Consider the following 12,688-nt stretch of genomic DNA (forward strand, 5'->3'; position numbering starts at 1 on the left):
AGCAGCATCATAAAGACTGTCTGCTTGGTTTTAAAAATGCTGAAGAATTATCCCCTGAAAATGTTGTTGCAACTTCTCTGCCCCTGCCAATTTTAAACATCCCAAAGTGACTGCAGCTTTGAGAACTTCTAGAGCTTTTAGAGAATAAAAACCTAGACAGAAACACAGGTATTTGTATTTTTTATCTGACTGACCATCAGACTGGAAATGTCTAGAATATACCAGAAAACAACATGGAAATGGAAAACAGTCCCAGACATATTTCTCGAGTAATTTGTGAGTGAAGCATGTTCTCAGAAGGGGTCCCCTTGCCATGCACACGTCCTTCACACCAGCTCCCATCTCTGGAGCTCTACTTGGGTACCACATGCTGAAAAACCTCTGCATGTGGCAGTGCACTGCTACCAGGTTTGCCATATGTATGACCTCCCCAAGCTTTGCAGGCACAGAGCCACAGAGCAGGGGAATAAGCACAAGCTCCCCAGCATTGCTGAAGCTTTGATTAACCTCTGGAAACTGCTTAATGCACAGCACATCTTCAGGACATGGCAAGGAGCTTAGCAGGAAGAAATCTGATCTTATTTGACAGGTCGTAAGTTACTGATCTCTGTGTATCAAAGAAATCTTGCTCACCAAAGATTCCTCTTCCACTGGATTGAGAACAGAAGTGAAATTAGGATAGGTATTTTTGAAACTGGGGCCTAGAGAAACAGTACAAAGGGAGCAAGAAACATCCAAGACAGCCTGCTGCAAATTGAAATGTTCTATCAGCTTCATCACTGTGGTGCACAAGGATCCTAAGTGAGGGATATTAACCCAAACAGGATAGAGCGCAACCCTAGATTTTGCTCTTCTTTTGCAACTTTGGCTTCAGTGCTGCAGCTTAATGCTTCGCATGCATCCTAGGCTTCTTTTACGACCCATTTTTTTCCCCTTTTTAACTGACCTGGTTTTGGAGCACTGAAAAATTCATAATGCTGTCTTAGACTGAATTTCCAAATGCAGCAGTGTGTGCCAAGAAAGTTGCCAGCACATTTAGGCAACTGACCTCTCCCGATGCGAGGATCAGCAGAGCAGACAGTGTTTGAGGGCAAGCACAGACCAATACCTGGGAAACTGCAGAAGAGGAATACTTCAGAGCTCCAAGCAATACAGACCTTGCTACTGATCCACTGACAGAGTCAGTGAAAAATCTGCTGCATCTCAAAGCCCGAAAACCCATCCTACTTTTCATATCACATTTAAACAGTGAAAGCCTTCCAGAATTGAATTAATATTAATGTTAATCAATTTGGCTAGCATTTAATTTCATTAGCTAATCTTATAGACATTTGTTGAGCATCTGTCCTGGAACTCAGACTATTAATAATAATATTGGTATTATTATTATTGCTGCTGCTGTTCTCATTACTATTATTACTGTGAAAATGAAGGGTTATGTGAACTATGTTCCATTAGAAAGAAGAGTGCAAATCTGAGTAAAAAAGATCATAACATTTACAGCTGATGTTTTGTTAAAATGGTAAAGAGTAACACATTCAATGTTCAAGTTTAGGGAAGAGATTTTGACAAATCTGCAAAAAAGGAAATTAAGAAAAAAATCCATGGTATTACATGTAACTATTATTACTCTACGGTATTATAGAGATACTAATTACATTCCATGATTTCAAGGAGTATAGGTTCAGTAAGGAAGCAGAAAGCAAATAACATGCAGAAGTACAGCACAAAAAAATTTTAGAACATCTTTAAGCCATAATCTTCCCTGCAAGCATCCACTCCCCTGATGCAGTTCTGTGGACAACAACCATTCACATAACACAATCCAAAATCCCAAGTTTATTTAGCAGTCTATAGGTAAGAGACTCCAGTTTCTCACCTTTCCTCAATCTTCTCCCTGAAGAAATCTGCAGGAGAATTTATCTAGAAATGTATCTGAGACTAGAGGCATGCAGATGACTTTATAAGCTATTCCTATTAGACTGAAGTTCTAAAATAGCAATCTATTTTAAAGTAGACAACAATGTAATGCTGCCAGCATTTCATTCACTGACTAATCTATCCCGGATTTGCTTAATGCTACACCCTGTTCCAGCAGCCTTCTATCAGTTCAAGGAAAAGCAGCTGTCTGAGTGCAGCAGAACTCAATGAAAAGCAAAAAAATCTAGTTTCATTTTACTTTGTAAAGCAGGGGGGAAAAGACAATAGGAAAACAATCAGTGGAACTAGTTCACAACTAGTGTTTAGGAGAAAAGAGAAAAGAGAAAGAAAATGGATAGAGTCAAAGTATTATAAGGGTCTATACTGCTTTAATGGTGAGAATTGCTTGAGCACAACTTATTTTTTCCATTTATGACTAATTAAACTATAAAACCTACTGAGTGGGAGTTTTGTTAAGACACTTAAGAATGAAACTGCTGTTTAAGTGGTATGTACATGAAATTATATACCAGCAGGAAAACATACTGAGAAAAAAAAAAGCTTTAAAACCATAATGATGCCTTTGTATACTACTAAAGGCAACACAGTGTCACTAGCGGTTCATGTGATTGTACATTTAAAAACATCAAGTTGTAAGACCTGCTAAGGTTTCTAGGACAGCTTTTGCGAATAGGGGAAAATGGGAACAAGAAATAAGAGAGGAACAGTCTGTTCAGTTTTTCAAAACCCAGCAGGCTAACACCAGGAGGCCAGCAAGATAAAACAAGAAATGCTTAATGTGGCCCTGCAATCTGAACAAATTGCATCTGGCATTCCAGAAGGTCACATTCTCTCGGGACAAACTGTGACTTATCAGGTGCTTATGCAGGGCAGGATGTCACCTGCTGTCAGGATGACAGTCAAAGCCTCTGGCAGTAAAAGGCCTAGTTCTCATGCGCCGGGTGTATCACCCCAAGCTCAAAGGCATGATGGCAACACTTTCTCTCAAGAAAGGGCACCCTTTCACCTTCCTGATTATTAAACAAAAGCATCACAAGGAACTGCAGCAACAAGACCAAAATCTTTTTACTCTTCACAGCATTTTACAAATGACATCATATCATTTTAGCACCACAGTGACAGCAGGAAACAGGTCAGGAAATAAAGACATGCAAAGAGGTGCATGTTGTAACAGCTGTATTTTCAGGTAAAAGGGGATTGATTTGTTTCATCTCCTATATCCTCAATCTAGTAAACAGGTTCCATTAAGAGCCTGCAACCTCTCAGGAAGCATATTCATGATCAGCTCTGAAGAAATTTGAAGAAATTCTCCAGCAAGCATCACAGAGCAGACACAATACTGTCCATAATCTTACCTGGTGATGTACCAGAGCTAGAACAGCCTGCTTTGCTGGCACCAAGATTTTCAGCCTTAAAGATTAACTGATTTTTCTGGTTCTTCCAAAGGTCTCTGACTGAACCTTCACTGACAATATTTACTCTTGTGTCTCTCCACAGCAGCAGCATTTATCAGTGCCATAGCACTAGCTGAGAGACAAAAAGAAAGAAAATGCATGTCTTTTGCATCCTCTTCATATAATTAGTACTTAACCCAGCTAATCACACCATTTAATCTGATGACACCATGCACAGCTCAACAGGACTGGAAAGAGATTATTCTCACAACCTCTAAAGCACAGGCCTGGCATAATTTGATTAACTGGGCCAAATAACTTCATACATTTCTCTCATGTCTCTCAATGTCTCTCATTTTTAAACCTAGGGGCACGCCTAACCACTCTAAAGGCAAAGATACAGTTATTTACCATTCTACTATTTAACACTGTAGACCTATTTATTCAACATAAAAAACCCAGAAAACCATTAACTTGAAAGCCCACACCCAATTCAAAACCAGCATCAAGCCTATATCCTGCACCTCTTGCACTCTCAAAATAGAATTCCATAATTTTTCACAGACATGATACAGAACTGCACACATACACCATTTGTGTGCATTGTTGAATCCAAAGCCAAGCAAAAAGACAACCTCTCCTTGGCTGTGCTCTCTTCTTGTTCATGAAAATTAAATCATATGTGCACACAGACTTACTGTTCACTCTAGACAATGTTACAGTTCCTGCTTTTTACTCCTGATAATGATACTCCTAATATTCCTTTAAGATGTTTTACATATTTTTCCTTTGTAACAAAAAATGCACAAAAATGACTGCTTGTATGTACAATTCACTGTACAGAAGTAAAAGAGTTAAGCCAACAGCTTTAGTGAATTGTTACTGTATGCCAATCACACACAGATGACCACAAAGTTTTTTAAATTGTTGAAATTGAACCTTAAAGATTGCTAGAACCCAACTGTTAGCCTGACAGATTAAATGGAAACAACAGAGTCTCATTTCTGATGAAGATGGGGTATGTTCACCTTTTCTATTTTAGTACCAACAATGGAATTTCTCATCATGTAAAGGAGTCTTAACAATATATTTACTAATTCTGGAAGTTCTTATTACAGCACTAAATGTAAGACAGAATTCTGAGCTTTGAAAAGTTTTGCAATACTACTGAATCAGATGAAAAAAACTTTATACACGGACTTCTCATACAGCTTGATGAAGCTGAGTTCCCTTCCTTCAACCCATATGGGAACTCCAACTCTAACAGAGTTTTCATGCAATTATTATTTCAGAGTAATTTGGACTTTCTTTTAATTCTGATTTCTAACTTAGTAAGTCAAGGAAGACAGAAAAAATACTGTTAATAGAGGCATTTTTTCATTGTTCCTCAGTGGTTTCACTAGGTGACCTAGTGTTTGCACTCCAAGAATCAGACAAAACACAGACATCTTTTGAGCATGTCTGTATCACTTCTGTATTGAAATGCATATGTCAATCCCTCTATTGGCAGAATGTCTTACACAGATGAAAATTACAGTAGCAGATGTAAAACTTCACTGTACAAATAGAACATGAGACCAAATAAGCTTTAAAACTCCAGAGGCTGTGGCAGACGTCTCCTGTTCACATTCCTGAAATCCCTTTCATACACCATGCTGTATTTACTGCTGGGAGGATTAGTGGAGACCAAAACCAAAAGCGAATTCCCAGTGCTAAAGCTGCCAAACTTCACAAAACACTTCTGAAGGATAAAATTTCTGGGGAACTGTATTGAAATTAATTGTCATTTCAGTGTCTATCAGCTGAAGCAGGTACATCTGGACAAAAACAAGTTCCGTATGTTTTCAAACAAAACAAACAAAAGTAACAGAACGCAGGCCAAAAGAGCTTCTGCAAAGTAGTCTCATGACTGGAGCACTTACTCAGACCTTAGTGGTATGTTTGAATCCCTATCCTGAATCCAGAAGAAGGGATTCAGATGCAGTCTTTCAACGTACAGAATAACACTGCTCAACTATCCTACAACTATGCTTTGAAAACCATTAAAGCAAATTTCTAGAAAGCTGGAGAGGGCAGTTCAATGACTCTGATGCAGATCCATGGACCAACTTACACACAAAGTTATGTATGAAACTATTACACCCTCATGTGAAGGAAAGCTAATAAATAATTTCTCAGCATCAAGCTTATGGGCACAGCTCTATGGAAGACACTTGAATAAAGTAATGTGATTGTTTAGCAACAATCTATATTGCTACAATGAAGCCTCGGTTTCAATGTGTTTGTTAAATACAGAGTTTCAGCAACTCCAATCTATATTCCCATATATATTCATTATACTTTGCTTAATGTCTACATTTTCATGTCATGTGTAGGGCTACAGATATTTCTTAACTTCAATCTTTCATTTTTCTACCAAACAGGATCTCAGATAGTCATCGGATCCTAGGTTGCCAAAAACCAGCAAAGAGGATGATACAATCCACATCTGGGAAAAAGGCCAAACCCAGCTCTTACTGATGCTCCTGCTCTTTGATTCTTAAGGGAAACCTGCATTTCAATTTTTTCTACTTAGCAAGGTATCAGCTGTTTCAAGTGATATCAAGCAGCCCAAAGGGGGTTGGGACAGAAAAGCACGAGGGATTAAAAAAAAAAAAAAAAAAGCCAAAAACCAAAACCCCAAGGAAGAATAAGGACAAAGATATTGAAATAAAATACTTTTGAAAATCATTACTTCTGCAAAAAGTTGTCAATCTTAATTAAAAATGAGCTAGTGTCAAGAGAAATCTCCAAATGGAGCTGATTACACTTCAAATTAAGATAAAAATAAGCCACTGATATTCTGCAGAGGAGCTGACACTTTGCACTAGTACTACTTCTGAACTACTTTCCTTTGATGTTTTTTCAAAATCTGATCCTTACAGAATCTGAGCGTTTTTCAAGCTGTCATGGATGTCCCCAGGCTCAGGACAGCTCTCCAGGGGCAGCCCGAGCCTCTGGGTGACACCTGCAGAAACGCAGTTCCAGTTACAAACACAAACCCTTAACGGTGAGAGCGCAGCGGCCCTCTGCCCTTGCTGCAGCAGCACCGGTAAAGGAAACGCAGGCTGAATGTGCTCCCTTCCAAGACAGGGATACAACACGTACAGCCACAAAGGTCTGCAGTGTCTGTGTTTAGCGTGGTGGTGAAGCTCTGCAATGCATCCACACCTCAACCAGCTGTAGGCTACGAGACTGGGGCAAGGTGTTGGTAAATGCTTCACTGCTTTTCTAAGAAGCTCTTGCCAAGAGTGGGAAGCACCTCACTGAGAGTGGCTGAACATCCCTGGAAAACTGAAATCTCTGTGCTCTGTGGCATGCTTTTTGGTAGCTTAAACAACCTTGCACACTGCTGACAATAAGTAAAGCAAGACTTTCCTATTAATTGCTAATGAAAATGTGCCACTGGGAATTAAACACTGACTACTCAGTCATCAGCTCTCCTTTGGTGCAATTATGCCATGCTTGGCCAGAGAAGTGGAACTTCATTTCAGAGCAAAGCCCCAGACTCAGTCCTACACCATAAATTTTGTGCCTCCTGATTATTGGACCAGACCTGGGCACAAGCAGAAACACTCTTCAACCTGAGTTCTGGAAAACCAAGCTCCTAAATGAGGATTCTGTGGAACCCGTAACCAAAGAGAAAACTCCAAACTTACACCACTTCACTGTGTGTAAAAATGAAACTGAAAATGAGAAGCACTGTTACACTCTCCTTCTATAATTACGAGCCCAGTGCCATGCTGCCCCTCTCAGACAGCAATTAGCTCAATTCACGGTGGCCTGCCAGGGCAGAGAAGACAACTGGCAGTACAGTCCAGTCCTGTGGAGAAAGAAAAATGGATTTTTTTCAACTGTGCTGTATAAAAAAATGCCCCATCTACAGGCCTGCTGTAGAGAAGGCCAGTCCTTTTACACAAACACAGCCTCTCAAAGAGGCTACCTTGCACATGTGAACTGAACCTGCTCACCTTGACTTCATGAGAGCTTTCTCAAACACGCAAGTTCGTAAGTACATTTCAGCGAGCTACAGGAAATACAACAGAAATAATAATATCGTAATTGCAAAATAATAAAAGAGGGATCAAGTCACACCAGTAGTAGCTGTCCTGAATTGTTCAAAGACAGGTGAGTTTTCAAGCACACTCTAATTGCCTTGCAAGTAATAAGTTTTCTAAGTTCCCTCCAGATCAAACACATTCTTATTTTGCAATTAGAGCTTTAAAGTCCTGATAGTATCAGCACACATTGCTGCACAGTGTAATAACCAGATTATCTTAATGAGGGACTAAAGAGTCCTTAGACGTCTGATACAATCTCTAAAACATAAATGACATAATTCAGACTGATTACTTATTATAAACACCTGAAAAATATGCGGCTTGGGACACTGAGGCAAGTCATACACTGCCATTACAACAAGAAATTGCTCCATGTATCTGATAAGATCGGAAATTTATTGGCTGGACTCTATTTCCAGGAAAGTGAACAGAGAGAATTTAATCCAGCTGTTATCTATCTGCTCAGAATTGACGATCTTATTTGGAAACTGGATTAAACTGCACGCACAGATTAATGCACTGCTGTACAGCTTCATGGATTTATGATTGTCAAGACAACCAGCAGAAAATGTATCCCTGTAATCCTCCTCACACAGAGCTGATCTGTCTCCATGCAGCATTAACAAGATTTATCACTAGCACAGAACGTACTTGCAATGATTTCATTGCAGATATCCAGACTGGTATAATCTCTAAATCTCCCTGAATCTTAAAATACCAATTTGCAACCAAAAGAGAGGCTCAGATAGTGCACTAATGCTTAAAGCAATGAAAATCCTTGGATACTATCTGAAATATGTAATTTCTTAGAAAATATCAGTGTTTTTCAATTAATTTTAAAGGGTACTGAGTAAATTTGTGTTTATTTTACTAACATAAGAAAGTGAGTATTACCCTATACTTCCCACATTAGATATAGTCCTCTCGTATTTCAAGCAAGGGAAACACTGATTTCTATTTTGGAGTTACCTTTCTTGATAACTTGTTTTCCTTGCAATGAGAAGAGTCTGGTTTTATGCTTCAGGAGAGAAAGCCAGAAAACTGGACAGTATTTTCAGTTCCACTACTGCCTATTTTCTGTTCCACTGCTTGCAGTTATTTAGTCTGTGTAACCATAAAAAATACCCAACAATTTTTTTAAAAAGGGAAAAATAAAAGCCATTTAGGTACTTTACAGAAAGTGCTAAGAGGCTGAGCTAAATAATATCTACCAAGCATCCTAAAAGAGGGCTGTCTATGCATGAAGGACTACTTTCTTCTAAACACACAGAACATGCTGGAGATTTTCTCAGTGCTAGCCAAGAAGTTCAAAGGTTGAACTTTATTTCCCAACTCACAGTAAACATCACGAAGAGAAGCAAACATGCCCGACTTCTAGGGCTTTGCAACAACACTGGAGGCCAACACTGGCCATGAAAAAGTTGTGTGATATTCCTGCTCTAAGTTAATCTCATCACTTGTGAGTACGGTTCAAAATCATGAGCTGTCCTTTGTTGTGTTCCTCCACCCCAGTTGTAACTTGGCCTCTAAAAAAGAGCAACAACCCCAAATCCTCCCACAAAGAGCACCTTTTCAGTGTGTATCTTACAAGCATCTCTGTAATATGTGCTTCCCCCAGAGAAAGCACCACAGCTGCCACAATGCTGCAGCTCCTTGGGTCAGTGCCTCGTTGAATGGGAACTTGCAGTGGCCCAACTCCAGAGCATCTCCTCAGTGGTGAAGTCCAGAAAATCCTGCCATGAAGTTCAGCTTACAGGAACCAAATAAAACTCCTTTTTAGTGAAGGGCCAACACATCAGTTTATTGTAATGTAGTTGCAGTATGAACAACCGAATTTTTTTCCAGCGCAATTTAATTGCCTTCAAAACAGCACCAGTACATCAGAATGTGTTATAATGAATTATTCATATTTGCAATAGTGCATATCCTGTGTTAGTTCATAAAATCACTGTTTTTTTCATCTGGAAAAGCTAAGGACTCCACAACTGGACATTTTTAAAATATCCCAGAGCTGCAATTTTCAAAACACTCTAAAAAGATTCCAAACAAGCAACTGTAAGAATAGGAAAACTGGCATATTCAAGTATTTTATTTCCTGATTCCCAACATATCGACTGTCTAGGACTAATTAAAATGCTAGTCCTGACCTCTTACTTGTTGGATAAGGCACTGTTTAGAAAACAAGTATCATTGAATGCAAGGCACTTGGCGATAAAATTAAAATGTTCAGGAAAAATAAATAAATTCAACCAAATTATTTGCTCATTTACATTCATGAGACTGCTCAGGCCCTGGAACTGCTATAGACCTGACAAAATATTTTAAAAGCAATTACCTAGTGCAAGAAAAAAAATATGTAATTTAGGACCCTTTTCTATAGAATTATATTTCTTAAATTCAGGTGCAGTTTTTTAATATACACATGAACAAACACAAATATCAGAGAGAAAAATCTTCTCTCTCTTGTTAACCAGCACCAGTTTTTAGTTTCCCTGAGCTGGGACCACCTGAACAGGCTGAACAGCTGCGCACTCATGATGCCAACACACCTACTTGGTATAGATGAACTGGGATGCCAGACTATGTCCTTAAAGGAGAAGGTCCTGAAACTAGAGGTTTGCTCTGACGGGGACTGTCCCTCCCGCTCTGAAGTTGTCGAACAGACTGCACTGTCCAAGGAATTAACAACCCCACCTAGAAAACACTGCACCGTGTCCCTGCTCCTCCCACAGAACTAGTCGGGTGTTTTGTAGCTCAAACACGGGATGAGATTTCTTTGAATCAAAATGTTTTTTGCTCCAATTAGTCCCAAGTGTGAGAAGGTGTCAGATAAAACACGGGTATGCCTCAAAGAATCTGCATATAAGTAACAACTGGAACGCGGGGCTCACACCGAAAGACAGCTCAGCATTATAAAGATGCGGGATGCTGCACCCGTAATCTCTTCGGGAAAAATCGCAGAATCCCGAGGGTTGGAGGGGTCTCTGGAGATCATCCGGCCCAAGCCCCTGCCAAGGCAAGATCACCTGGAGCAGGTGAGACCGCACCGGGTCCAGATGAGTTTGGAGTGTCTCCATGATTCCACTTGGCCGGCGTACTTCCTCTAGGAAAACCAACACACATGGTAAAGCAGCAGCGACGAGGTATTACTGAAATTAGCAAAACGCCTCCGGCGGAGTGTCGGCAGAGGCTGGAGAGGAGGCTCGTCCGCCGGCCCGCAGTCCCCGGCCCTTGGCTGAGCTCCCGACGAGGGGAGGGCGGGTCCCTCAGAGCCGGCTCCCGCCTCCTCCGCGCGGCTCCGCTGGGTCCCGCCGGCCCGGCCCTTCCCGGGATTCGGCCGCGGGCATCGCCCCGCTAGGCCGGCTCTTCCCGGGATCCCACCGCAGCCATCGCCCCGCCGGCCCGGCCCTGCCCGGCGCCGCCATTTGCGGCTGCCGGGCGGCCGCGCCATTTCCCCGCCTCCCGGCGGCACGGCCCCAGGAACTCCCACAGCCTAGCAACCTTCCTTCTTCCTGCAGGACCAAGTGCTGCGGGAACGGGGCCCGAAGGACTCCACCGGCACCAGTGTGGGCTTCCGTCACTTGGAAAGAAAGTTAGAGGGAACGGGGGGAACAGCCCTCTGTAGCAGTTATGTCTTGAGGAGAGCCTTCCTCCACGTCTCTTAGGGTGAGGAGGGGACACCATGCTCTCGCCCAGCCTCACTGGGAGTCGGGATGGGCACCGCTGGGCACAACCGCAGAGCACCGCTCCTCTCCTACAAATCCATGAACTGTTGTTTAAAAAGAGAGAGCAAACAGAACCAAGAAATAGCCCAACTGTGCTTACCAACCACGGCCTTGCTGCCAATGCCACGGAAATGTTCAATTTACATTCGACTTAAAAATTACACAAAAATTAGTTTTGTTGGTCAGAGGCACAGATTAATTCCACCAAGACAGACTCTGTCTATATGCACTTTATAGAGCTAGGCAGCCAAGCAAGCAGGCTTGCTTGATAACATGTCCCCTCTTGTTATCAAAAGACAAGCTGCTTATCAGAAGCCAGGTATAAATAAAATAGCTAAAATTTACTCTCATGATTAACGCTGGGCCACATCCTTTCCTCTGTGCAGAATCTCATCACAGATTACTTGCATCTCAGAAAACACAAAACAAAAAAAGAATGCAAGTTACATTTATCAAACTCTGTAATTTTAATTGAGATCCATGTTTCTTTTGCAACAGTTTCTCAAAGGCTATGATGAAACACACAGATAATTTTGAATTAAACTAAATAAAAGCACAAATCCCAGGAAACAGTTCTGCATTTGAAGATGGAATAGAAAAAGAAAAGCCTGATTTTAACTAAGATCTATAGTATTACCAAGAGCAGTAGGGAATGTCCTTGCAAAAATTCTTCCCTTCATTTAAGGCTTTGAAAGTAAAGTTTCTTTAGGAGTTTGGAGCACCTCTAACTTCCAGCAGTAATTAAGACGTTCTTAGCATCCTTGACCATTGACAAACACTTTCTAAACAAATCTAACTTCACAGAAAAAAACTATTAATCATATTAAAAATGAGATTGATCCTTAACACTGGAACTTGGCACTTAGTTGTCAGTCACTCAGTTGTTCCTAATACATTGGATGGAACAAATAATGCAACATTTAATGGTTGGTATTGTTTTATTGTCTAATATCGATTAAACTATTTACACTTCTACTTTTCAATCCACAGTTTAGCACTCATACCTATGGCTTTTATTTTTATGTTTAGCACATGTTTTTGTCAAGTGTCAGAATTTCATTTCAAGAAAAACAAGAATCTGATACCATATAGACAAGTTTCTATGTTTATGTTTAAACATATTCATTTTCAAAAATGATTATTTATAAAAGAAGAGCCTGCTCGTAGGCCTTCTTCCAAATCTTCATGTTTATCACAGACTCTACCAAGCTTTGCCTACTTTTAAGTGTCCCTTTTAGGATGTTCTGCTGCCTCCAAGTGAAATATTTTCCCTCCCTCAGCCCCCTGCTTCTACTTTAATGCAAAAAGAAAATCAGTAACTGACAATTTCAAGCAAAAATATAAAGCACTATAACATTACCTACGTTGCCTCTTACAGAACTAAGTTCTCAAAAACTCTAGAAACTTTGTGGAAATTTAACCCACTCAGAGTTGAAAAGGCACAGGATTTTTGTGCTCAGAAACCTCCAGCAACAGTGCTTTTAGCCCAGCCTGAAAGTTAAGATCTGAAAATTCACAGGTACATAAT

This window comes from Coloeus monedula, assembly GCF_965178545.1.
Source record: "Coloeus monedula genome assembly, chromosome: Z".
NCBI lineage: Eukaryota > Metazoa > Chordata > Aves > Passeriformes > Corvidae > Coloeus > Coloeus monedula.